Here is a 26,886-nt window from a genome sequence, read left to right on the forward strand (position 1 = left end):
TCCAGTAGTCTAAACCGGTCTGACTTCCAGATTGTTTTCTAAATTCGAAGAGAGTTCATCAGTGGGTGATTGATGTTGAGAGTGAAATGGATTGTAGAATTCTTCTTCAGTATAGGCAGCAGGAGTATCAACGGCACTTGACGAGGAAGGTTGATTTTCATCGTATCGCGGACGTTGCACAATATTTTCCTCCTCGTCATACAGAATCTGTGAAGCAATTTTCTCATCAACTTCTGCAAAATCCAAGTAAGGCATATTAAAAGATTTGAACAGTTTATCATAGTCGAAAGCTTCAGCGGGTCCCATGCTAGGCCTTGGTGATTTGTAACTCGTAATGTCAGTGTTACATACCACCTCAACCTTGTTGTTCGATAAATTAAAGACTCTTCTGTTGGGAGTCCCAACGACATATCCGACTAAAATACCTTCGTCAGCTTTCTCACCAAATTTTGAGTTTGTCTTTAGTATCGAACATGGGGACCCGAAAGGTTCGAGACCATTCAAGTTTGGCTTTCTACCATGCATAAGTTCATAGCAAGTTTTATTTAATCTTTTAACAGTTAAAACACGATTAAGGATATAACAGGCTGTGGCAACAGCTTCAGCCCAGAACACCACGGGAAGTTTAGCATCTGCCAGCATGGTTCAGGCTCCTTCAATTAGCGTTCTATTCTTCTTCTTGTTGGACTCGGTCTGCCCAAGAGACGTATTAAATTGATGTCGCTAGTACGTTATGATCCAAGTCGGGTCATACCCAATAACAAGCTAGACAAACACCGATAATATTCGTTCATATATGATGTGATCATAACAAATGAATATTAACACTTGAGTTATTTGGAAAGGGGTTTCTAAATAAAATGTACTTATGTAATAAACAAATCATATGGATCATTTATGTTTTATGAAAGAACATTACATAGTGTTATTTAAGTTGGTTAAATAACAATATGTGAACAATAATAACCAAGCATGTCTCTTAACATATAATAGGTTTTATAAGTTATAAGTTATAAACTTATAAAAGTATATATGTATGGATATATATATATATATATATATATATATATATGTTTAAAGTTTTATAAAAGAAAAAGATAATAACTCTTTCAAATGTAATATTATTATATGTTTTAGTGGAGACATGCAAGGTGAGTGGAGACATGCAATGGTTATTATTGGTGGAGAGAAAGATGCCTTTAAATAAAACCAAGTCTTTCTCTTTCATTCTTTCATAACACACATAATTTCCAAGTATACTTTTCTCTCTTCCTCTCTTGGGTATTTTCATCCAACATAAGAAAAGAAGAAGAAAATTTCAAGTGCAAATCCTAGCTAGAAGTGGTGTGTTGTTGAAGCTTGGGGTATGCTAGCTTGAGGAGCTTCCATATTCAAGTTCTTACCTTTCAATCATCATCTCTTTCACCCAGTTTTGTCATATTGAAAGGTAGTAGTAACATGCATGGACTTATAGTGACATGCATGTATTTGATAGTGTGTAATTCGTATTTGGATCCGGGTTTGGGTTTTGCATGTTTAAAATTGGTTTTATACATATCATATTAACAAGATTTAAAACTTTTATATCCGCTGCGTTTTTGGTAAAATAGGGATTTTATAACTTTGATAATCTTGTTAAAACTCAACAATGGCATCAAGAGCCGCTTATACGAATGCATGCTTCATTAGACCCAAAATTTTTCGGGTTTATGGTGGGTTTCACCATTTGGCCGAAACTTTTTGGGGTTTTGGTTACCCCATGGTTTTTCAAGGTTATACTTTACATGCATGTGGTAATCTTGAAAAACCAAGTCATTTGGATGATTGTTTAGTTTGTTTGGACAAAACCCGAAACTTTCGGTTTGCTTAAGCTTTGGCCGAAAGTTTTGAGGCAAAAAGGGGAACCATTTTGGTCTTGTATTATTGCATATTTGGATGTGTAATAGATGTTCATAACCTAGCCATGGCCTTGTGTTTGGTTGAATGATTGTGTTGGTTGTTTGTTCATTCGATTTGGTTGTAATATTTATTTGTGTTTGTAATCTATTTATTCATTCATATGGCTTGTAATAATAAGTAGATTAGATGTATTTCTTTTACTAGAAAAATGTATTAGGATATATTTTGTAAAAGAAGATGCATGGATGGAAGCCCAAATAAAAATAATGAAGACCACAACACCGGGAGTAAACACTTGGAGCATATGGATGCGGAATCAAGTGGGAGTTCACCGACACAAGTGCATGTTCTTTTGGGTCCCTTAGGAGAGACTTTTTGACACACTTGTCTTCGGTCAACAAGTGTGGTCAATATTAAGAGGCTATGGTTATGAACTTGTGGTTGTGTATATTTTATGCTTGCATGGTTGAATTACTTATTATTTGCAATATGGTTTGCTTAACAACTTAAAATCAACTAGCATAAAATTGGTTCCTTAGAAATCGTTAGGTAATAAAAATTGGTTTTATTAATAACTAATGATTTCATAATAAAAATGGGTTTTATTAATTGGAACTTTGAAAATGGGTTTTTCAACTAAGTACCATACATTTGAATGCATGCAAATGAAAGGTACAATAAATAGTTTTCCAATCTAGAATTTAGAAAACTAAAATTCCTTTTTAAAAACAAGTTAAATACCATCCTTTTATACGACACTTAAGTCACTTGTAGACTTGAAAGTGAGTTAGGATCACCTAAGCACTTTTAAGAAAACATGTGATCTTAAGGTGATTTTACAAGTACTTTTGGCATTAGGATCACCTAACCACTTGTATGAGTAAACTCACACGTGTGTATAAGTAGGACGACTTGATTTGAAACCATGACTATAGGATCACCTTAACATGGCGTTCAAAGGTGTTGATGGGATTTAGCATACCAACTAAACATATGATGTTTAACCGATCCCATAAAACTAGAAGTTGCAAAGGGTTGCAATTGTCAAACGTTGACTACCTTGTTAATTCGAATAGTAGGATAAAGGTCACCTAACTACTATTTGAATGAAACGTTGGGTTCTAGATTTTAATGAATAATTGTCTTGGAGACATTTAAACGGTATTAAAGATTAAAATTTTATTAATATCGAAAATACTAATTTGAACTTTGTTAAAATTCTTTTAGATGGCCGCAAACAACGCACCGAACGCAATTATCCCACACATGCATAATCTATCACTAAGATCCATTCTGGATAAGGATCGTCTAAACTTTGACAACTTCATGGATTGGTATCGAAACTTGAGAATTGTTCTCAAGCAAGAAAAGAAGTCTTATATTTTAGACGATCCTATTCCCGATGAACCCGATGTCAATAACTTGGATGCCTATGCGGATTGGTTAAAATACACCGAGGATTCGGTGCAAGTTTCTTGCCTCATGTTGGGAACAATGATTCCCGAGATCCAAAAGGATTTCGAGAATCATGGGGCGTATGACATGATAACCCAACTTAAGGAAATGTTCCTTACTCAAGCTCGGGTTGAGCGATTCGAAACGGTTCGAGCGCTTCATGCATGTCATATGGAAGAAACCCAATCTGTTTCATCTTATGTACTTAAGATGAAGAGCCACATTGATCAGCTTGAACAGCTTAACTGTCCCGTCTCAAAAGAGTTAGCCACGGATTTAATCCTAAATGGCTTAACTAAAAGGTTTGAGACATTCGTCATGAACTACAACATGAATGGATGGGACAAAAGCATTGGTGAGCTTCACGCAATGCTTAAGACAGCCGAGGCCGGCATGGGTAAAAAGGTTTTACCCGTTCTTGCGATCAATGAGGGTGGCTCAAAGAAAAGGCATCACCCGGAACCAAAAGCAAAGGTTGCCGTTGGTAAGGGGCAAGTCAAGAAGTGGTTCAAGGGAAAGGCAAAGGCGGAGCCAAAGCCAAAGAAGCTAAAGGTTAGCGCTGAGGATCCGTGCTTTGGTTGTGGTGAGATAGGTCATTGGATGAGAAACTATCCGACCTATCTCAAGGAGTTGAAAGCTAAGAGGGATGCGGGGCAAACCTCAGGTACAACTTTCATGATTCACATTGATCTTAATATTATTTCTTCTAACACATGGGTATTGGATACCGGATGTGGAACTCACATATGCAATTCATTGCAGGGGTTCAAAAGAAGAAATGAGGTGAAGAAAGGAGATATAAGTCTCTTCATGGGCAATGGAGCAAAGGTTGACGTCCAAGCCCGAGGAGATTATGTTTTAAAGCTTCCAAATGGTTTGGAGATTGTTTTGAAAAACATTTTATATTCCCCTAGTTTGACTAGGAATATTATCTCTATTTCTGTATAAAGACAATCTGGTTATGACTTTAAGTTTGTTGATAATGGTATTTATGTTTTCATGGATAATGTCTTTTATTTTAAAGCGATGCCGTTTTATGGCATTTATGAATTAATTCATGATGACTCATACATTGATAACTCGTTGTACCAAGCTAACACCAAAAGACTCAAAATGGATTTGAGTAATACTTTTCTTTGGCATTGTCGTCTTGGTCACATAAACAAGAATCGTATTCATACACTTCGAAAGAATGGTCTTTTGAAATCAAATGTTGATTCATTTGATGAATGTGAATCTTGTTTATTGGGAAAGATGACCAAAGAACCCTTTAATGGAACAAATGAAAGGGCGAAACACTTATTAGGTATCATACATTCGGATGTATGTGGACCTTTTAGGACAATGACAAGAAATGGTGAAAGATACTTCATTACCTTTACCGACGATTATAGTCTCTATGGGTATGTGTTCTTGTTAAGACACAAAAATGAGGCCTTTGAAATGTTCAAAGTCTTCCAAAATGAAGTACAAAATCAACTCAACAAAACAATCAAAGTACTACGTTCCGATAGAGAGGTGAATACCTCAATGATGCGATTCTAGAACATCTTAGGAGTTGTGGGATTGTCTCACAACTTACTCCACCTGGAACACCACAACATAATGGTGTGTCCGAAAGGAGGAATCGAACTTTATTGGACATGGTTCGATCCATGATGGCTAGATGCTCATTACCTCTATCATTTTGGGGTTTCGCTGTGATCTCTACTGCTAGTATTTTAAATATGGCACCAACCAAGAAAGTGGATAAGACACCTTTTGAAATATGGCATGGAAAGGCTCCAAAATTTTCATATTTAAAGGTATGGGGTTGTGAGGCTTATGTTAAGATCTACACCCCTGACAAACTTGAATGTTGATCCACTAAGTGTATATTTGTAGGATATCCCACGGATTCGATGGGATATTATTTCTACAATCCAAGCGAGCATAAAGTGTTTATAGCTTGAAAGGCTAAGTTCTTGGAAAGAAGGTTCCTTATGGAAGGAACTGACAGAACTGTAGAACTCGAAGAGGATCGAGAACTACAAGCCGATACACGTTTGGTTGACACTAGCAATCAACAAGAGGTTGTTGAGGATGATCAAATGGTTGATCAAAACACACAAAACATTCGCAAATCTGGTAGAGTTAGCACCCCCACCTGAGAGATATGGATTTTTCATGGATGGATGCTACGTGGTTGATTCGGATGAACCCACCACATACCGAGATGCAATGTCGCAATCTGATTGTGACAAATGGCTAGAAGCCATGAATGTTGAGATGCAATCCATGCATGACAATCAAGTATGGGACTTGGTTGCTCCACCTCTAAATTCCAAGCTGGTTGGAAGTAAGTGGGTTTTCAAGAAGAAAACTGATATGCATGGAAACTTGGATACTTATAAAGCTAGACTTGTAGCAAAGGGTTTCACTCAAACTCAAGGGGTTGATTATGATGAAACTTTCTCGCCCGTGGCGATGCTAAAGTCTATAAGGATATTGTTTGCCATAGCCGCATATTATGACTATGAGATATGGCAAATGGATGTCAAAACTGCTTTTCTAAATGGGCATCTTAATGAAGATGTTTATATGGTTCAGCCTGAAGGTTTTGTCGATCCACAACATCCTAACAAAGTATGCAAGTTGAAGAAATCAATCTATGGATTGAAACAAGCATCCAGAAGTTGGAATCACCGTTTTGATGATGAAGTTAAGAAATTTGGATTCATCAAAAACGCTGATGAAGCTTGTGTGTATAAGAAAGCTAGTGGGAGCATCATAACCTTTCTGGTATTATATGTCGATGACATATTACTGTTTGGAAATGACATTCCAACCTTGGAAGGTGTGAAAGCCTGGCTTGGAAGCTGTTTTTCCATAAAGGATCTTGGTGAAGCCGCCTATATTCTGGGAATAAGAATCTATAGGGATAGATCAAGGCGGTTGATAGGTTTGAATCAAAGTGCATATATTGACAAGATCTTGAAAAGGTTCAAGATGGAAAACTCTAAGAAAGGTTTGGTACCTATTCAAAGAGGAACGATGTTGAGTGCTTCTCAATGTCCAAGCTCAAAGGATGAGCAAGACAAAATGAGTGGTATCCCATATGCATCTGCTATAGGATCCATCATGTATGCCATGATTTGCACTAGACCGGATGTGTCATGCGCCTTGAGCATGACAAGTCGATACCAACAAAATCCGGGAACTAGCCATTGGATGGCTGTTAAGAGCATATTGAAATACCTTAGAAGGACTAAGGATATGTTTCTAATATATGGCTCTGGTGAGGAGGAACTCGTTGTAAAGGGTTACACTGATGCGAGTTTCCAAACTGATCGAGATGATTCTCGATCACAATCGGGATACGTTTTCGTTCTCAATGGTGGTGCTGTCTCATGGAAGAGTGCAAAACAAGACGTGGTAGCTTTATCCACCACTGAATCTGAATACATCGCCGCCTCCCTGGCAGCTCAAGAAGCTGCATGGATTAGAAAGTTCATTGCCGATCTAGGAGTGGTTCGTACCATTCAGGACCCTCTAGAGATCTTTTGTGACAACGAGGGTGCGATTGCTCAAATCAAGGAACCCCGCGCACATCAAAAGACTAGGCACATTGAGCGGAGATTCAACTACATAAGGGATGAAGTTGAAAAGGGAAAGATATGTATTCGCAAAGTTCACACTGATCAAAACATTGCAGACCCACTCACGAAACTCCTTGAAAGGCCGAAGCATGAGAGTCATACTTGCGCCTTAGGACTTCGATATTCTAGTGATTGGATTTGATCAAAATTTGTATTTGGATATTGGAACAATTTTATTTTAACTCAATCATATGGTTTTGGTTATGCTCATGTTCTTGAGTTATGTTCCATTTTAGTATGTTTAAATCCGTGAATAATTTGAATTATTCTAAACGTCCGTAGTCGTTCATATTTGTGGGAACAAATGTGAAAGTAAGACTATTATGAACTTGGATTGGTAGATATTCATGAGGTATGAATATAGCAAAGGGTTGCTGCCAAGGTTCATAGATATTTATGGGATAAATATTGGACTGACCCGCTCTCAATTTTACTGCATGGAATCCTTGGGATTTGTGATCATAAGTAAACTTGAGTAAAGGCGAACTTCATAGTATCCTCTGACCTGAGATACATATTGGGTCTTGATATTCATCGACTATTATGCTTTGACTTAGTTCTTCGCTGCTCTGAAATATGTCAGTACATAAGGCTAACCTCTAGTACAAGGTGATAGTGAGAGACGTATGTAGTCAATATGGGATTTGTCCCTCTTATTCGTTGAGAGTTAAATGTCTAAGGCCTGACAAGTTAAATCAACAGAGAATGATCACTCTGTGTCTTTGGATTTAACATGACATTTGTGGCAAAAGGATAAATGATAGTTTCACCTAAATCATTTTCAAGTATGGGACTTGAAAGGGATGATGTTATTGAATGGCACTTCGTCATACGTATTAGGGGTAGTAAACCGTAGTTAGGCGGTATTTGCTACTTGCATCAATCTTCTATGTATCTTGTGCAAGTGGGAGATTGTTGGACTCGGTCTGCCCAAGAGACATATTAAATTGATGTGGCTAGTACGTTATGATCCAAGTCGGGTCATACCCAATAACAAGCTAGACAAACACCGATAATATTCGTTCATATATGATGTGATCATAACAAATGAATATTAACACTTGAGTTATTCGGAAAGGGGTTTCTAAATAAAATGTACTTGTGTAATAAACAAATCATATGGATGATTTATGTTTTATGAAAGAACATTACATAGTGTTATTTAAGTTGGTTAAATAACAATATGTGAACAATAATAACCAAGCATGTCTCTTAACATATAATAGGTTTTATAAGTTATAAGTTATAAACTTATAAAAGTATATATGTATGGATATATATATATATATATATGTTTAAAGTTTTATAAGAAAAGATAATAACTCTTTCAAATGTAATATTATTATATGTTTGAGTGGAGACATGCAAGGTGAGTGGAGACATGCAATGGTTAATATTGGTGGAGAGAAAGATGCCTTTAAATAAAACCAAGTCTTTCTCTTTCATTCTTTCATAACACACATAATTTCCAAGTAAACTTTTCTCTCTTCCTCTCTTGGGTATTTTCATCCAACATAAGAAAAGAAGAAGAAAATTTCAAGTGCAAATCCTAGCTAGAAGTGGTGTGTTGTTGAAGCTTGGGGTATGCTAGCTTGAGGAGCTTCCATATTCAAGTTCTTACCTTTCAATCATCATCTCTTTCACCCGGTTTTGTCATATTGAAATGTAGTAGTAACATGCATGGACTTATAGTGACATGCATGTATTTGATAGTGTGTAATTCGTATTTGGATCCGGGTTTGGGTTTTGCATGTTTAAAATTGGTTTTATACATATCATATTAACAAGATTTAAAACTTTTATATCCGCTGCGTTTTTGGTAAAATAGGGATTTTATCACTTTGATAATCTTGTTAAAACTCAACAATGGCATCAAGAGCCGCTTATACGAATGCATGCTTCATTAGACCCAAAATTTTTCGGGTTTATGGTGGGTTTCACCATTTGGCCGAAACTTTTTGGGGTTTTGGTTACCCCATGGTTTTTCAAGGTTATACTTTACATGCATGTGGTAATCTTGAAAAACCAAGTCATTTGGATGATTGGTTAGTTTGTTTGGACAAAACCCGAAACTTTCGGTTTGCTTAAGCTTTGGCCGAAAGTTTTGAGGCAAAAAAGGGAACCATTTTGGTCTTGTATTATTGCATATTTGGATGTGTAATAGATGTTCATAACCTAGCCATGGCCTTGTGTTTGGTTGAATGATTGTGTTGGTTGTTTGTTCATTCGATTTGGTTGTAATATTTATTTGGGTTTGTAATCTATTTATTCATTCATATGGCTTGTAATAATAAGTAGATTAGATGTATTTCTTTTACTAGAAAAATGTATTAGGATATATTTTGTAAAAGAAGATGCATGGATGGAAGCCCAAATAAAATAATTAAGACCACAACACCGGGAGTAAACACTTGGAGCATATGGATGCGGAATCAAGTGGGAGTTCACTGACACAAGTGCATGTTCTTTTGGGTCCCTTAGGAGAGACTTTTTGAAACACTTGTCTTCGGTCAACAAGTGTGGTCAATATTAGGAGGCTATGGTTATGAACTTGTGGTTGTGTATATTTTATGCTTGCATGGTTGATTTACTTATTATTTGCAATATGGTTTGCTTAACAACTTAAAATCAACTAGCATAAAATTGGTTCCACCTAGACTCTTTACATTCACGGGACCAAAGAGATCCATGTGAAGTAGGTCTAGGGTACTGACAATTGAGTTAACCTTCTTGGAGTGATGAAGTTTTTTGTGTTGCTTTCCCTTCTTGCACGACAAGCATTGATCTTCACAGTTAAAATTCTTCAAGGGAACACCAAGCACCAGCCCATTCTTGACAATGTAATTCATTTTGCGAAGATGTATATGTCCCATTCTTCGATGCCATAACTCTGACTCGGACTCAGTTGCCTTTGACAGAAGACATGACTCTTCTGTTGTCATCTCAGTTGACCTCATATCCATTACATACGTGTTCTTTTCTCTTGGAGCTTTCATTACCACCCAGGCCTCTGGTATCTTGAAACCAGGATAAAGAACGATTGCCTCATTTTTAGTAAAATGCACCGTGTATTCTTTGTCACAAATCTGAGACACACTCAACAAGTTATGCTTCAACTCTTCTACAAAATTCACCTGCTCTAACTTCATTCTTCCATTAGTCACAATTCCAATACCACTGATTCTACCTCCACTCTCTCTAGTGAAACTAACCCTTCCTCCTTGAACGGATTTCCAGTCACGTAACAAATTCTTGTTACCAGACATGTGCCGAGAACAGCCACTGTCAACAACCCACAGATTGTTTACAGCCCTGTTTGACTGTTCCTGCACAATTAAAGAAATAAATTAAAATCTGGGGACCCAAGACCTACTGGTCTTGGGTCGATTAAGTCTGTTGACCGGCATCCAGTACTTTGGTTGCCCAAAGTCAGTTTGAGGATGGTTTCTGTAAGTTCTGAAAGGAAACCTGCTAGAGGACTGGCTATGAGGCCATCCAAACCTCAGTGAATTAACTGAATTATAATTGTTGGTTTGGTAGTTAACTGGGGAAAAATGAGACCGATTTCTTTGAAATCTTGGATTAGTCCAATGTCTGAAACTTGGTGTGTTCGCATTCTTACCAGTATCATAATTAATATTCGTTTTATTCTCAGTTTTCGGAGGCCTCATACCTCTAAATTTTCTCTGTTTTAGAGGACAATCAGCAATAAGGTGTCCTACTTGATTGCATCTGAAACAACTTCTTTTTTGAACTTTTGTCTCAACAGTTGTTGATGTCGAGGTTGCATTTCTACCCATTTGTCTAACATATGGTGGGACGAACGGATTTAGGGAAGAATTCTTTTCATCGGGCTTATATTCCTCCCCACGTTTTAGTAACACAACTTCTTCTTTTATCTCACCCAATTCGGATGACTTGTCCGAATTTGATGAGACAGAGCTAGGAACAGAGATCGCAACGTTAGAACTTGACTTACTCGTCTCGCTCTTATTAATTTTAGTTTCTTTTGTAGAAATTTTGACTGGAACTGTCTGACAAATCTCAACATTCGCAGATTGCTGATTACTAGGATTATAAGAATAATTATTGTTATACGGTGGTGGAACTTCAGAAAATCCAATTCCCCCTTTGTTAACTAGGGAACGTTGAACACTTATGATGTGATCTAGCATTGCTGAAGAATTTCTAAATTGTTCAATTTTTCTGTTTAGTTCCACCACTTTTACCTGGTAATCAGCTATCTGTTTATCTTTTTCAGCAATTAGTTTGGTTTTTTCTTCTAACACCTCATAACTAAGATCAATTACTTGTATTTTTTCAGCTAGACTGGCTTTAAGACTTCTGATATCCTTTTCACTAGCTTTTATTTTTACCGAGTAACTGTTTTCTCTAGTTTTAGTATAGTGATGATCTTCTTTTAAGGTTTTAAATTGTGTGTCCAAACTAACAAACAGATCAGTTATTGTTTTCAATTGTTCAGACAGATTTTCACATTATACACAATGAAGTTCAGAACTTACCTCAGAGAGCTGATCGTTCACTTCTGCCATATATGCTTGATTTTCTCCCATCTCCCTCTCACTTCCTCCAGTTTCGATGTTTACCAAATTAGCCTGTTCGAACACTTCCTCAACTTGTATATTCCAGTTGTATCCACCATTCTGTCTAGATACCATAGCCCTATTCTCACTACCTCCCCCATTATGTTGTGCAGGCCTTTTCTGACTTCGTTCGACTCTATCATTTGTACATTCCTTAGCAAAGTGACCATTTTGTTGACAGTTGTAACATCGAACCTTTGATTTATCAAACCCTGGTCTTTCTCCAACGAACTTTCTACCCGTTTTCTTCATGAATCTCTTTACCCTTCTTACTATCATAGCCATCTGCCACTGCAGGTCCATCTCTTCCAAATCATCAGCATCGATCTGATCATAGTCTTCATCCAAAGTTGCAGGGTCGACTATTTTACCATTGATGTAGTTCTCATAAGATGCAATGAAGGATGCATATAGAGCAAACTGTTGTTCATCTGATTTAACACTCAAAGGCATCTGTGAGTAGTTGTAGCTTGGAACATTTGACGAGAAATTTCCAATTGTGGCTTGAGGTTTTGAAGGATTACTACCTCCAGCTACAAAACATACATCGCCATCCATATTGAGAATTACATGACTATCACGAGTTGAGTTTGAGTTTGATTCTCCCTTTGAGTAGTAGGCAGAGGATTCTGATTTTGAACTTGAGCTTGGAGTTACTTTCGCACCATACATTCCGGATCCTGAACCTGATCAGTTGGTGTCTCCTTCCGAACCATGTTAAGCTCAAAATTTCGTAATTTGTTGACCGCTGTTTCCAAATCAATCTTGGCAAAGTCTTTATCCTCTCTCATCAGAACCGTGTACATTTCCCATTTCGGTGGAAGAGCATCAAGAAGTTTCTCTACTATCTCTTCTTCCCTGTATTCAATGGAGTAATTACTAAGTTCGGTCATCAAGTGATAATATCTTGTGATGATATCGTCAAGTGATTCATTTTTCAAATACATGAATACAGAGAATTGGGTTTTTAGCAGTTTTGTCTTGGAAGCACGTATCCCCACATTACCTTCATATCTATTTTCTAGTGCTTCCCATAGCTCTCTAGCAGTTTTGTACTTCTTGAAGGTATGAAGAATCTCTTGTGGAAGAGCCATTGTTATTGCTGCATGAGCTTTACTCTCTGCCTCATACATTTTCTTTTCCTCCTCTTCCATCTTACTGTACTTCTTAATTTGTTCACGACCTTCAAACAAGGATGTTGGTGGAATGTATCCGTCTTGAATGCAAACCCACATTTTAGCATCTTGATACTTCACATACTGTTCAAACCGATCTTTCCATGCAACGGAATCAGTACCCTTAAGCATTTTTGGAGCTTTAGTTGCTGAACCGGCTTCAACCTCCATTTTTACCAGTTCTGTAATGTTTATTGAAGTCATAGTTGAAAGAAACACGACTCGAAATACAAAGAAAGTATATATTTTTTTTTGTAAACAGTTCTCAGATAGCGAAGTTATGATAACTTCGCTTGTGGCTAACTTTGCTTGTATTCAACTTCGCTTGGACGTTAACTTCGCTGCTTCCTAACTTCGCTTGTACTCAACTTCACTTGTACTTTAACTTTGTTGCTTCCTAACTTCGCTTGTTCTCAACTTCGCCTTCACTATAACTTCGCTTAAACCTTATAAGTTCGCTTAAACCCTACGTAAGGTGACGGCAACTTCGCCTGATGAACACAAGTTTTTGCAGGTTTTAATTGGAGGTATTGCGAGGTATGCGAAGGTGTTTTGGGGTTTATTTGATGGTGGGAGATGGGTAAGACAAAAAAACTAGGTATTTCAACGTAAACTCGTTCCGCGAATAGTCGAACGGAACGATCTTTACACCCGTGTGATAATCCCGAACCACACAATCACGAGCAAACGCTCTGATACCAAATGTAGGTTCCCAACCGGATCTACACAGGAGTATCTCGTAACATGAGGATGCGGAATCCCCACATGATACGATACGAGCGTAAGATAGATAATACGTTGAATCGATAAACAAAGACACATCACAATACTAATAAACACGTTTGTATTGCAAAACTTCAACACGTTATCTCGATAATCACCAATACACGTTCGTAAAAACTTACTTAAGATAAGCCGAAGTGAGGTTTATATAACCTCGACAACTTCGCCTAACATACTAGGCGAAGTTGTCATAACTTCGCTTATCTCCAAGTTCGCCTATATCCCAGGCGAACTTATGCTAAACAATATTCAAAACCAAAACAAACAATCTAACACGATTACAGACACATACAAAATACAAGATACTGAACTACTGACACTATGCACCAACAAGTATGGGAGACTGTAACAACTCGGATTTTTATATCATTATTTTAATAATCGATTCCCGACCCACTTATATGTTCGGGTATTTTTATCTAACAAAAATACCGTATTTATCGAGTAAATAAATTGTTATTATATTATTTCTAATTATTAATAAAATATATGTTGATATACTTTCAAATTATGGCAAATATAACCCCAAACTAAACTTTTGTCCAAGTATGTTTCCCTCTTCATACTCCAGGGCCTAAGATGCAAATTTAGTATATTATCATCCATAACCCAGTTACCCGATCCAAACCTAACCCCAAACCCGACTCACGAACCCGTTTGTGAAATTAGATGGATTGGACCGCAATTCTCGTAATTAATTTGGCAATTGAACCAACATTCGCGTTATACCTTCCAAGAACGACCTCATTGACTTTCTAATTACCTATATCAATCAATAGTGATTTGTAATTCCTATTTTACTAGCCAACAATAACCCGTTTTCAATATACATCATAAAGACCTCTATAATTCAATTAAACTAATACACAAGAACTTCATACCAGCGCCTACCAAATCCCCAAGTTTAATTCGATTATTCAAGCCTGAAACTGGCCTAATCTCTTCGTGTTAGGGTCGGCCGTTCTTGAATCTAATACACCATCAATCAATCCTCTCCACAGGTAATTAAACATTGAAATAAGTTCGTTTTGATTCGTATTATGAAAGCCCTAACATTAATTAAACAAACAATGGATTGAATGATTTAAGATCTAGGGTTTATATTCAATTGGGGGTTTCTGTGCACTGCTGTATATAATAAATCATTTTCAACTAATACGTAACTGACATGTTAGAGCAGCTGGCTTATTGTGTGTGATTAGCTACTGAGCCGGCCAGGGGCACAGGTTCGAGCCCTGGCCAGCGCAGTTTTTCTGGATATTTATTTTTGTTAATTAGTTAAAGGTTTTTAAGGAGTTATAAATTAATATTAAATATCAAATAAATGTTATTATATTAAACCGACACTATTAAGTTACGTTTCTTGACAATTAAGCTTGTTACAAGTTTTTGTATATATATATATATGTATGTATGTGTGTATATATATATATATGTATGTATGTACGTACCATTCTTTAAAAGTGGTGAAAATCGTGTTTTAAACGTATTAATTATATTTATAAAAGTAGATTTCCGTTAAATATTTCAAGATATATATATTTATCATTTAAACTCGTTAACGACTCAAAATGCACAAATGTTAGACATTATTATAATTATTTATTTATATAGTTATATCATATTTACTCAAAATATTATTTAATTTGTATAATTAATTAATTAATATATTTTTTTTAGATATTATCATTTTAAGTATGTCTTATATTTTAAATGTTTAAATTATTTAAATTTTTAATTATATATATTATTCAAAGATAATTAATGGTGATGTTATTATTATTAAGACTAATGATTTTAACAAATAGAAATCAATTGTTCGTTCAATAATCATTCTAATCACAAACATAATCCAAATAACATCGAAATCTCATATCTATTATACGCGTTATCTCATTTGTTAATAACTCATCATATTAAATCATTTATAATTAATTTATATTATCCTATTTATAGCTAGGAATCCTTGTCGGTGTATCCCGAAGGGTTCATCATTCTCACATTCTCATTTGTATTTCGTTCATCTAATCAGGTGAGTAATCACTCCCCTATTTTACTTGTTTTCAAATGTTTTGGGGACACTTGCGTACCATTTATCATATTGTTTATCTTATTATTTCTCAAACGCAAACTGTGATCCTTGTGTTGTGTATCAATTGAATGATTGCATGTTACTTGCTATTTGATTACTTGCTTACTTGAATCGCATTCGGAGAGGTCCAACATAATCTCATTATAGTAAGATCATACGACCGTCGTAGTGGCCGGATCCCGATCGCATTGGCAATGGTTTCACCGACACCTCATTTTTGGTAACAATGCCTATTCGCATGGCAACGGTTTAGCCCTTTCTTTATGGTTGATTGTTTATGTATGTGCTATGGTTTAATTGTTTATACTCACAGATAACAGTTTTACCTATTTTTATTCACTTATATCATTATATATTATTACCATTTTTGTTTGTGTCAAAACTGGTGATCTACTCACTCAACATGTGTTGTTGACAAACATATATTTTGTACGCATTTGCAGGTTATAGATTTGAATTGCTTATCGAACTGAAGCTCACATAGAGATGACTTTAGGATAAAACATATACAAGAATAGTTGGTTTTGGATTTGGAATTTTCTTTATTTTTGTTGTATATGAATGTTGTTTGATAATAAATAAATTAATTAGATATTGTCGCTTTATAATTTCATGATAGTAACCTTGTGAGCTGTGGCAATCAGCTCACACCCCAGCATTTCCGCCGTAGGTTGGGGTGTGACATTCCCTCTATAATAAAATAGTCCATATGTAACACCCTGAAATTCGATTGGTAAACTAGGATCGTGAAATCATCGGAAACTATAGACTTTGGGATTCTGGACGATAAGTTCGGAACCCATATCATTGGAAAAATCTACTTTTATCATTTAAAATGTTTATTTTATAAAAACGACATTTACGCCTGAAAAATATTAATTTTTAATGCTTTCGAAAAATTTAAATGTTCTTATTTAAAAAAAAAAAAAAGGATTTCAAATAATTATTCGGAAAATGGTTTTATAAAAGTTTTGCTGAAAAAGTTTTAGTTTGTTTAAAAACTTATGAACTCGACTAATCTTGACCCGTCAGTAGCCTAAACCCGAACCCGAGTCACCCGAGTATTTAAGCGGAAAATCAAGTATTCTTACACCATCTCTTTCATTTCCACCAACACTTCCCACCCAAACACTCTCATTCTAGAGAGAGAAACTAGAGAGAGAAAGTCTTCAAACTTCAAATCCGAGTCCACAAATCTGTTTGTTGTTATTCTTGGTAAGATCTTCTTGAAAATCATCCATTTTCATAACCATTTTCGGCCTCAAATCGAGCAAAAACACCCATTTTCGTTTCTAGAGTTTTCGGGTCAAAAACCGTCTTGTTTTGGTGTCAAAATGCAGGCTTTTGTGTTTAAAATCACTAGGAATCGATAGCCCTTTCAATCCCGAGCATTTCCATGTCAAAAACTTCGATTTTGGGTCAAAAATCTGGAAAATCTGAAAAACCCGTAGGTTTCTCCGTCGCCCAGCTTGAAGGAGTCGAATCAGACTCATTCGATCGAACCAGTCGATCGAATCAGTCCAGTCGATCGAATAGGAAAGCAACCGAATGGTCTTCAACTCATTCGATCGAACCAGTCGATCGAATCAGTCCAGTCGATCGAATAGGAAAGCAACCGAATGGTCTCCAACTCATTCGACCGAATGAGTTTCGTATTCGATCGAACGAGTGTCTATTCGATCGAACAAGTTCCATGTTCGACCGAACGAGTTTTTCCAACTGGTTCGACCAAATGTGTTTCTAGTTCGATCGAGTGTGCCTCAGATTCGATCGAATGTGTGTCCATTCGATCGAACGTGTTCCTATTCGATCGAATCAAGCCAGAACCAAGCTGTTTCGTCTTTAAAACCCAGTTTTTGCTCGAGGCCGCGTAAGCTCGTTTTCTTAGACTTATAGCACGTTGTTAACCTTATATATATGTTCAACTCTAGGCTAAGGAGATCTATTGTAGCACCATCCTAACCCGAGATCAAGGTGAGTTCATAGCCCCTATTTAAGATTTTCAAAACTATGGGGTGGAAACATGGTAACTTTACACGTTTGGATAAAATCATTTATGCAAACACTCTTTAAACTATAAACTTTTGGATTTCTACACACGTGCGGAAATCCACAAGCTTTTTAAGAATCTATAAACTTTGGAAATCTATGAACATGGGGAAAACCCATCAACTTATGGAGATCTAAGAACATCGGAAATCAATGAGTATGGGAAATTCTATGAACATTGACATCATGGGAATGGGAATCATATTCATATCATCATAGTCATTGTGTCAGCATGGAAATCTAGAGATCAAAGCATCATGAGTTGAATTGGACCCGAGAGTCTATTCTACTCTCGGTAGAACTCGCGACCATGAGTGGCATTCTATTCTCGGTGGCACTCGTAACTCATGGGATTTCATACTAGTCTCGGTGAAATCCATAACTCTTGAGGACCTATACTAGTCTCGGTAGGGACCAAGGGAACCCAGGATTCTTTGGGGAGTCTATCCTACTCTCGGTAGAACCTAGCTGAGTCTTGGATGACAAGAACGAGGTAGTCTTGGTTTAAGTCTTGCGTGGGTTCAATCAAGTCTTGTGTGATCATTGGGATTCATCATCATTCATCATCGTCATCATTTATTCACCATCATCTTGGATACTAGTAAACAGTGGGATCTCGGTGTTGGTTTATCTAGTAAACTTAGCATGCTCAAATCTATATGTCCTTATTTATGCTTAACTGCTATGTGCTACATGTACCGTTGGGAGACCACAAATCTTTGAGTAATCTTATCACAAACGACTCTAATGGGAGAATAATAAGCCCGCTGAGAGTCCAGGAGAACATTTCATGTTTTACTTACTACAAAAACCTCTTTGGGAAAACCAAGAGACCTTTTTTTTACAAACCATCTTAAAACCGGGTATTATATCCAAACATAGTAGTATAAGTTGTAGGAGTGGTGGGTTAGCCGCAGGTACACCCTATATATAAACCCCTACAACCTATACTAGTATGTTTGTGTATAAACTCTTTTTCTTTAAACCTATGAATTCACTCATCTACTTTATGTAGTTGACAGTTTGTTACATGTTTTCAGGAAATAATGCAGCAAGAAATCCCTAGCAAGTTTAGAGGCCTTAGAGAGATGAAGGCTAGTCTAGGAGTTGTTTGGAAACTTGATATTTTGTATTAAAACAGTTTGTTTCATGTTACCTGGATGGTGTAATATTTGACATTTTGGTTATGTTTAAGCATTTAGACTTTTATACTATTGTGCTCAACAATCACGACTTAGTCGCCGCGCCTCGATTATTCCGCCATCAAGATCGGGGTGTGACAGATTGGTATCAGAGCCAATGGTTATAGGGAATTAGGAAACCGACCTAGACTATAACCTAGGATCCTTGACTCTAGATAGCTCATGCATCACAATCACATGTCTACACTTATATACGTGCTGCGTGCTTATGTGTTGCATATTAACTGTTAATCTCTTGAGCCATGTCATTCTGTGTTCTTGGTATAATCTATGTCCTCTATTCTTAATCTTTGGCGTGTCATTGATTCTATCTAACGCTCGTCTTTTTTTTTCGTTTTGTCAAGAATGCCTCCCAGACGTGCACCCGCCCCCTTGGACTCCGCTGATCTAGCCAACCTTATAGCCCAGCAGATCGCGGCTGTGTTACCAGGCATGGTAACAGCCATCAGCCAGGGGCTGAGGCAAGAAGGAACCTCTGGGGCCAACCAAATTCCAGCTCAGAACGCAAATGAACCAGCAAATAAGCCATACAAGGACTTCATGGCTACCAAACCCACCAGCTTCAGCGGTTCAGAAGGCGCCGTTGGTCTCCTCCAGTGGATCGAAAAGATGGAGGCTGCCTTTGTTATTAGCTCGTGCCCTGAGACACTGAAAGTCACGCACGCGGCAAGCATGTTGTCTAAACGCGCGCTGACCTGGTGGAACAACGAGATAAGAACCCGCGGGCGTGAGGCTGCCTTGGCCATGACTTGGTCGGAATTTGTAGCTTTGGTTACCCGCGAGTTCGTACCTCGCAGTGAGGTGCAGAAACTTGAAGCTGAGTTTTGGGTGCACAAGATGAAGGGCGCTGATCACCAAGGGTACACGGAGCGTTTTCACGAGCTCTCCCTTCTCGTACCACACTTGGTCACCCCTCCCTCCCGGGCTATTGAGCTTTACATCAATGGCCTACCTGACACTGTCCGTGGAATCGTTATCGGGGCTGACCCATCAACCCTACAAGCGGCCATTGAACTAGCTGCCCGACTGACCCAGGACCAGGTTAAGACTGGGGTCCTAGTCAAAGGTACGGGCAAGGCCGCTGAGGGCTCATCCAAAAAGATCAACCGCATCAAAAAGCGTAAGGCTAGCAGTTACGCGATGGTTACTCCCGCAACCCCAATCAGCTCTGTCGCTCCTGCTCCCACCCCTTCTGGAAGGCCAAAGAGGGAGTACACTGGGGTTCACCCCAAGTGCGGCACTTGCCAATTTCATCACCCTGCCGGAACCCCGTGCTGGAAATGCACGAACTGTGGACGTTTGGGGCACCTAGCGGAACGCTGCAGATTTCAAGGTAATCAACTGGCAATACAGAGCAGCAGTTCCCAACCCAACAACACTCGAAGCTGTTTCGAGTGTGGAGCCACGGACCATTTCAGGAGCAGGTGTCCTCGTCTTGCAAATCTTCCTCCGGCCCGAGGCCGAGCCTTTACTATTGGCGCTGCTGAAGCTCGCCAAAATCCTGACGTCATTACTGGTACGTTCATCCTTAACAATCTCTGGGTTTCTATTCTATTTGACACGGGTGCAGATAGGAGTTTTATTTCTAGCGAGTTGGTCCCATTGCTTAATCTAGGAACCTCTGTCTTAGACCCCGCTTTCTCTGTCGAAATGGCAAACGGAGAGTCTACCCAAGTGAACAAAATCGTTCGCAATTGCACGCTTACGTTTGATCAGACGTCTCTCAACATTGACCTCATCCCTATGCAATTAGGAAGTTTCGATGTAATTGTCGGGATGGATTGGTTGTCCATCAACCACGCGGAAGTGGTGTGTGCTGAGAAGCTCATTCGCGTTCCTTGTTCTTCTGGCGAGTCCATAATTATTCAAGGAGAAAGATCAGGCAGATGTCTGAAATTAATCTCCTGCTTTAAAGCTCGGCGATGCCTTCGAAAGAAGTGTTTCGCCTTCCTAGCTCATGTCTCCATCAAGAAATCTTTGGGGAAGAAGCTCTCTGATGTCCCCGTCGTGCGTGAATTTCCAGACATTTTTCCTAAAGACTTACCCGGACTACCTCCTAGCCGACAAGTCGAATTCCACATCGAATTAGTTCCCGGTGCAACCCCCGTGGCAAAATCTCCGTATCGTTTGGCTCCGTCAGAAATGCAGGAACTACTAGACAAGGGTTTTATTCGCCCTAGTTCATCTCCATGGGGAGCTCCAGTCCTCTTCGTCAAGAAGAAGGACGGATCTTTCCGGATGTGCATAGACTATCGTGAGCTTAACAAACTCACGGTCAAGAATCGGTATCCATTACCAAGGATTGACGATCTTTTCGACCAGCTGCAAGGAGCCACTTACTTTTCCAAGATCGACCTACGCTCAGGTTATCACCAAGTACGCGTCATGGAGGACGACATCGCGAAAACCGCTTTCAGAACTCGTTATGGACACTACGAGTTCCTAGTCATGCCTTTTGGTTTGACGAACGCCCCTGCGGTGTTCATGGATCTCATGAATCGCGTTTGTCGTCCATACCTGGACCAGTTTGTTATCGTCTTCATTGACGATATTCTCGTTTATTCCCGCTCTAAAGCCGACCATGAGCTTCATCTCAGACTTACCCTGGATCTGCTGAGGAAAGAGCAACTCTACGCCAAATTCTCCAAATGCGAATTCTGGCTAAGGGAAGTTCAATTCTTAGGTCACATCATTAACAAGGAAGGCATTCATGTCGACCCTGCCAAGATTGAAGCCATCAAAAAATTGGGGAGCGCCTACAACGCCAACCGAAATTCGTTCATTTCTTGGTTTAGCTGGGTACTACCGTCGATTCATCTCGAACTTTTCAAAGATCGTATTGCCTCTCACAATGTTAACTCAAAAAGGGGAACCATTCATTTGGAACCAAGAGCAAGAAGAGGCTTTCCAAACATTGAAACATAAACTCTGTCATGCACCAATCCTGTCACTTCCTGAGGGTAACGATGATTTTGTTGTTTATTGCGACGCCTCGAGCCAAGGTCTAGGCTGCGTCTTAATGCAACGCGGTAAGGTCATCGCTTATGCCTCGCGCCAACTCAAGAGTCATGAGAGGAATTATGTCACCCACGACTTGGAATTGGGTGCTGTGGTCTTTGCCTTAAAAATATGGAGACACTACCTATACGGTACGAAATGTGTCATCTTCACCGACCACAAGAGCCTACAACACATCCTCAACCAAAGGGAGCTAAACATGCGACAACGTCGATGGGTTGAACTCCTAAGTGACTACGACTGCGAAATCCGCTACCACCCTGGAAAGGCTAACGTAGTGGCTGACGCGTTAAGTCGCAAGGAAAGGACCCAGTTGCATGCGATCCGTATTCAGTCCAATCTTCCCTCCTTGGTTCTTGAAGCTCAAAAGCAAGCGATTGCTGGTGGTGATCTCAAAAATATGCTATCTTGCGGTGCCGAACGGAAGTTTGAAACCAAGTCTGATGGTATACTTTACTACTTAAATCGCATGTGGATTCCAAACTCTGAACCACTTCGAGAGCTTATCCTGAATGAAGCGCACAAATCCAGATACTCTATTCACCCGGGCAGTGATAAAATGTATCAGAATCTCAAGTCTCACTTCTGGTGGCCGGGTATGAAGAAAGTCATAGCTTTGTACGTCGGTAGGTGTCTAACATGCTCGCGGATCAAGACTGAACATCAGAGACCATCTGGCCTGTTACAAAAACCGATCATACCGCAGTGGAAGTGGGACGAAGTCGCTATGGACTTCATTACCAAACTCCCGCGGACACCCAGCGGTTATGACACGATTTGGGTTATCGTGGATTACTTGACCAAGTCTGCCCACTTTCTCCCTGTCCGCGAGGACTACACTACGGAGAAGCTGGCGCGGATTTACATTCGTGAGATCGTAACCCGTCACGGTGTGCCTAAGGGCATCACGTCTGACCGTGACCCCTCTTTTGCGTCAAGGTTCTGGAAGTCATTTCAGAAAGCCTTTGGGACAAGTGTGAAACTTAGCTCTGCCTATCATCCTGAAACGGACGGACAGAGCGAAAGGACCATACAAACCCTGGAGGATATGCTCAGAGCCTGTATCCTTGAATTCGGTAGTAGCTGGGAGACCCACCTTCCTCTTGCAGAGTTCTCATACAATAACAGCTATCATGCTACCATCAAATGCGCACCATTCGAGGCACTCTATGGCAGGAAATGTCGTTCTCCACTGTGTTGGTCCGAGACCGGAGATTCTCAAATCCTCGGCCCGGAACTGATACAGGAAACCACTGACAGTATCGCCATCATTCAGCAAAGACTTAAGGACGCCCGCTGTCGACACAAGTTTTACGCTGACAAACGCCGCAAACCTCTGGAGTTCCAAATAGGCGATCACGTAATGCTCAAAGTTTCCCCCTGGAAGGGCATTGTTCGCTTCGGGAAAAAGGGAAAGTTTGCTCCAAGGTACGTAGGACCTTTCAAGATCATCGAAAAGGTCGGACCCGTAGCCTATCGCTTGGAATTGCCTCCAGAACTCAGCCGTGTTCACAACGTTTTTCATGTGTCGCAACTCAAAAAGTGCCTCGTTGACGAGACCGCTCAAATCCCGATCGACACGGTTCACATCGACGACAAACTACACTTTGTTGAGGAACCTGTCGAGATCCTAGATCGAGAAGTCAAAAGGACTAAGCGAAGCCGGATACCCATAGTCAAGGTACGTTGGAACAACCATCGTGGACCCGAGTTCACATGGGAGCGAGAGGATAAGATGAAGGAGGAATACCCTCATCTGTTCGCATAGTCATCATCTTTGTAATTCTAGAAATCTTGGAGTCTATGTAATCGTAATCGTGTAATCAGGGACAAATATCAATCAATGAAGTATCATGTTGTTCCTATTTGCTTATAAATATTCTCTTATTTGCATAACACCAAATTTGACTACCCATGACTCGTGCTGGAAAACACAAGTTGTGCATACTTAATCATGTAAACATTGGGGTAAACTATGTATCATTGAGCCAAAATTTGTCATCATTCTAGCATTCATGGAGCATGGTTGTGTGTGTGTGTGTGGTGTCGTGTCGATTTTTCTAGCCGCACACAATGGAGTTTATACATTGATACAAGGTGAACTCGTAATTATAGTCCGGAATATAATTACATCAAGTTCACAGGTGTATACGTGTATAAACAATATGCTATTGTGTAACTATGAGTCGTGAACTCAAGCTTCGTGTAGGGAATTAATCAATGAATGTTGAAGGAGTGGTGGGTTAGCCGCTGGTACACCCTATATATAAACCCCTTCGGCACAAGTTGATTATGTCTGAAGCGAGACTTGGAATTAGGGACTCATAGTTAGCGTGGCAGCTGTGAGGCGTTAAATTCAAGAGTTATTGAGGGAATTATCCATTGGAGATTGAAGGAGTGGTGGGTTAGCCGCTGGTACACCCTATATATAAACCCCTTCAATCCGAAATGAATATGTCTGATGTAAAGCTTGAAGGTGATGCCTTGTAGTGGAAAATAGTGGTCATCATGGGATCATTTAATCTAAAACATCATTGCATCAACTATACTATGTTCTAAATTTCGGGACGAAATTCCTCTAAATTGGGGAGGATGTAACACCCTGAAATTCGATTGGTAAACTAGGATCGTGAAATCATCGGAAACTATAGACTTTGGGATTCTGGACGATAAGTTCGGAACCCATATCATTGGAAAAATCTACTTTTATCATTTAAAATGTTTATTTTATAAAAACGACATTTACGCCTGAAAAATATTAATTTTTAATGCTTTCGAAAAATTTAAATGTTCTTATTTAAAAAAAAAAAAAAGGATTTCAAATAATTATTCGGAAAATGGTTTTATAAAAGTTTTGCTGAAAAAGTTTTAGTTTGTTTAAAAACTTATGAACTCGACTAATCTTGACCCGTCAGTAGCCTAAACCCGAACCCGAGTCACCCGAGTATTTAAGCGGAAAATCAAGTATTCTTACACCATCTCTTTCATTTCCACCAACACTTCCCACCCAAACACTCTCATTCTAGAGAGAGAAACTAGAGAGAGAAAGTCTTCAAACTTCAAATCCGAGTCCACAAATCTGTTTGTTGTTATTCTTGGTAAGATCTTCTTGAAAATCATCCATTTTCATAACCATTTTCGGCCTCAAATCGAGCAAAAACACCCATTTTCGTTTCTAGAGTTTTCGGGTCAAAAACCGTCTTGTTTTGGTGTCAAAATGCAGGCTTTTGTGTTTAAAATCACTAGGAATCGATAGCCCTTTCAATCCCGAGCATTTCCATGTCAAAAACTTCGATTTTGGGTCAAAAATCTGGAAAATCTGAAAAACCCGTAGGTTTCTCCGTCGCCCAGCTTGAAGGAGTCGAATCAGACTCATTCGATCGAACCAGTCGATCGAATCAGTCCAGTCGATCGAATAGGAAAGCAACCGAATGGTCTTCAACTCATTCGATCGAACCAGTCGATCGAATCAGTCCAGTCGATCGAATAGGAAAGCAACCGAATGGTCTCCAACTCATTCGACCGAATGAGTTTCGTATTCGATCGAACGAGTGTCTATTCGATCGAACAAGTTCCATGTTCGACCGAACGAGTTTTTCCAACTGGTTCGACCAAATGTGTTTCTAGTTCGATCGAGTGTGCCTCAGATTCGATCGAATGTGTGTCCATTCGATCGAACGTGTTCCTATTCGATCGAATCAAGCCAGAACCAAGCTGTTTCGTCTTTAAAACCCAGTTTTTGCTCGAGGCCGCGTAAGCTCGTTTTCTTAGACTTATAGCACGTTGTTAACCTTATATATATGTTCAACTCTAGGCTAAGGAGATCTATTGTAGCACCATCCTAACCCGAGATCAAGGTGAGTTCATAGCCCCTATTTAAGATTTTCAAAACTATGGGGTGGAAACATGGTAACTTTACACGTTTGGATAAAATCATTTATGCAAACACTCTTTAAACTATAAACTTTTGGATTTCTACACACGTGCGGAAATCCACAAGCTTTTTAAGAATCTATAAACTTTGGAAATCTATGAACATGGGGAAAACCCATCAACTTATGGAGATCTAAGAACATCGGAAATCAATGAGTATGGGAAATTCTATGAACATTGACATCATGGGAATGGGAATCATATTCATATCATCATAGTCATTGTGTCAGCATGGAAATCTAGAGATCAAAGCATCATGAGTTGAATTGGACCCGAGAGTCTATTCTACTCTCGGTAGAACTCGCGACCATGAGTGGCATTCTATTCTCGGTGGCACTCGTAACTCATGGGATTTCATACTAGTCTCGGTGAAATCCATAACTCTTGAGGACCTATACTAGTCTCGGTAGGGACCAAGGGAACCCAGGATTCTTTGGGGAGTCTATCCTACTCTCGGTAGAACCTAGCTGAGTCTTGGATGACAAGAACGAGGTAGTCTTGGTTTAAGTCTTGCGTGGGTTCAATCAAGTCTTGTGTGATCATTGGGATTCATCATCATTCATCATCGTCATCATTTATTCACCATCATCTTGGATACTAGTAAACAGTGGGATCTCGGTGTTGGTTTATCTAGTAAACTTAGCATGCTCAAATCTATATGTCCTTATTTATGCTTAACTGCTATGTGCTACATGTACCGTTGGGAGACCACAAATCTTTGAGTAATCTTATCACAAACGACTCTAATGGGAGAATAATAAGCCCGCTGAGAGTCCAGGAGAACATTTCATGTTTTACTTACTACAAAAACCTCTTTGGGAAAACCAAGAGACCTTTTTTTTACAAACCATCTTAAAACCGGGTATTATATCCAAACATAGTAGTATAAGTTGTAGGAGTGGTGGGTTAGCCGCAGGTACACCCTATATATAAACCCCTACAACCTATACTAGTATGTTTGTGTATAAACTCTTTTTCTTTAAACCTATGAATTCACTCATCTACTTTATGTAGTTGACAGTTTGTTACATGTTTTCA

This window comes from Bidens hawaiensis, unplaced genomic scaffold (genome assembly GCF_021521415.1).
Source record: "Bidens hawaiensis isolate Kalapana, Puna unplaced genomic scaffold, B.hawaiensis_p1.1 tig00032386_1, whole genome shotgun sequence".
NCBI lineage: Eukaryota > Viridiplantae > Streptophyta > Magnoliopsida > Asterales > Asteraceae > Bidens > Bidens hawaiensis.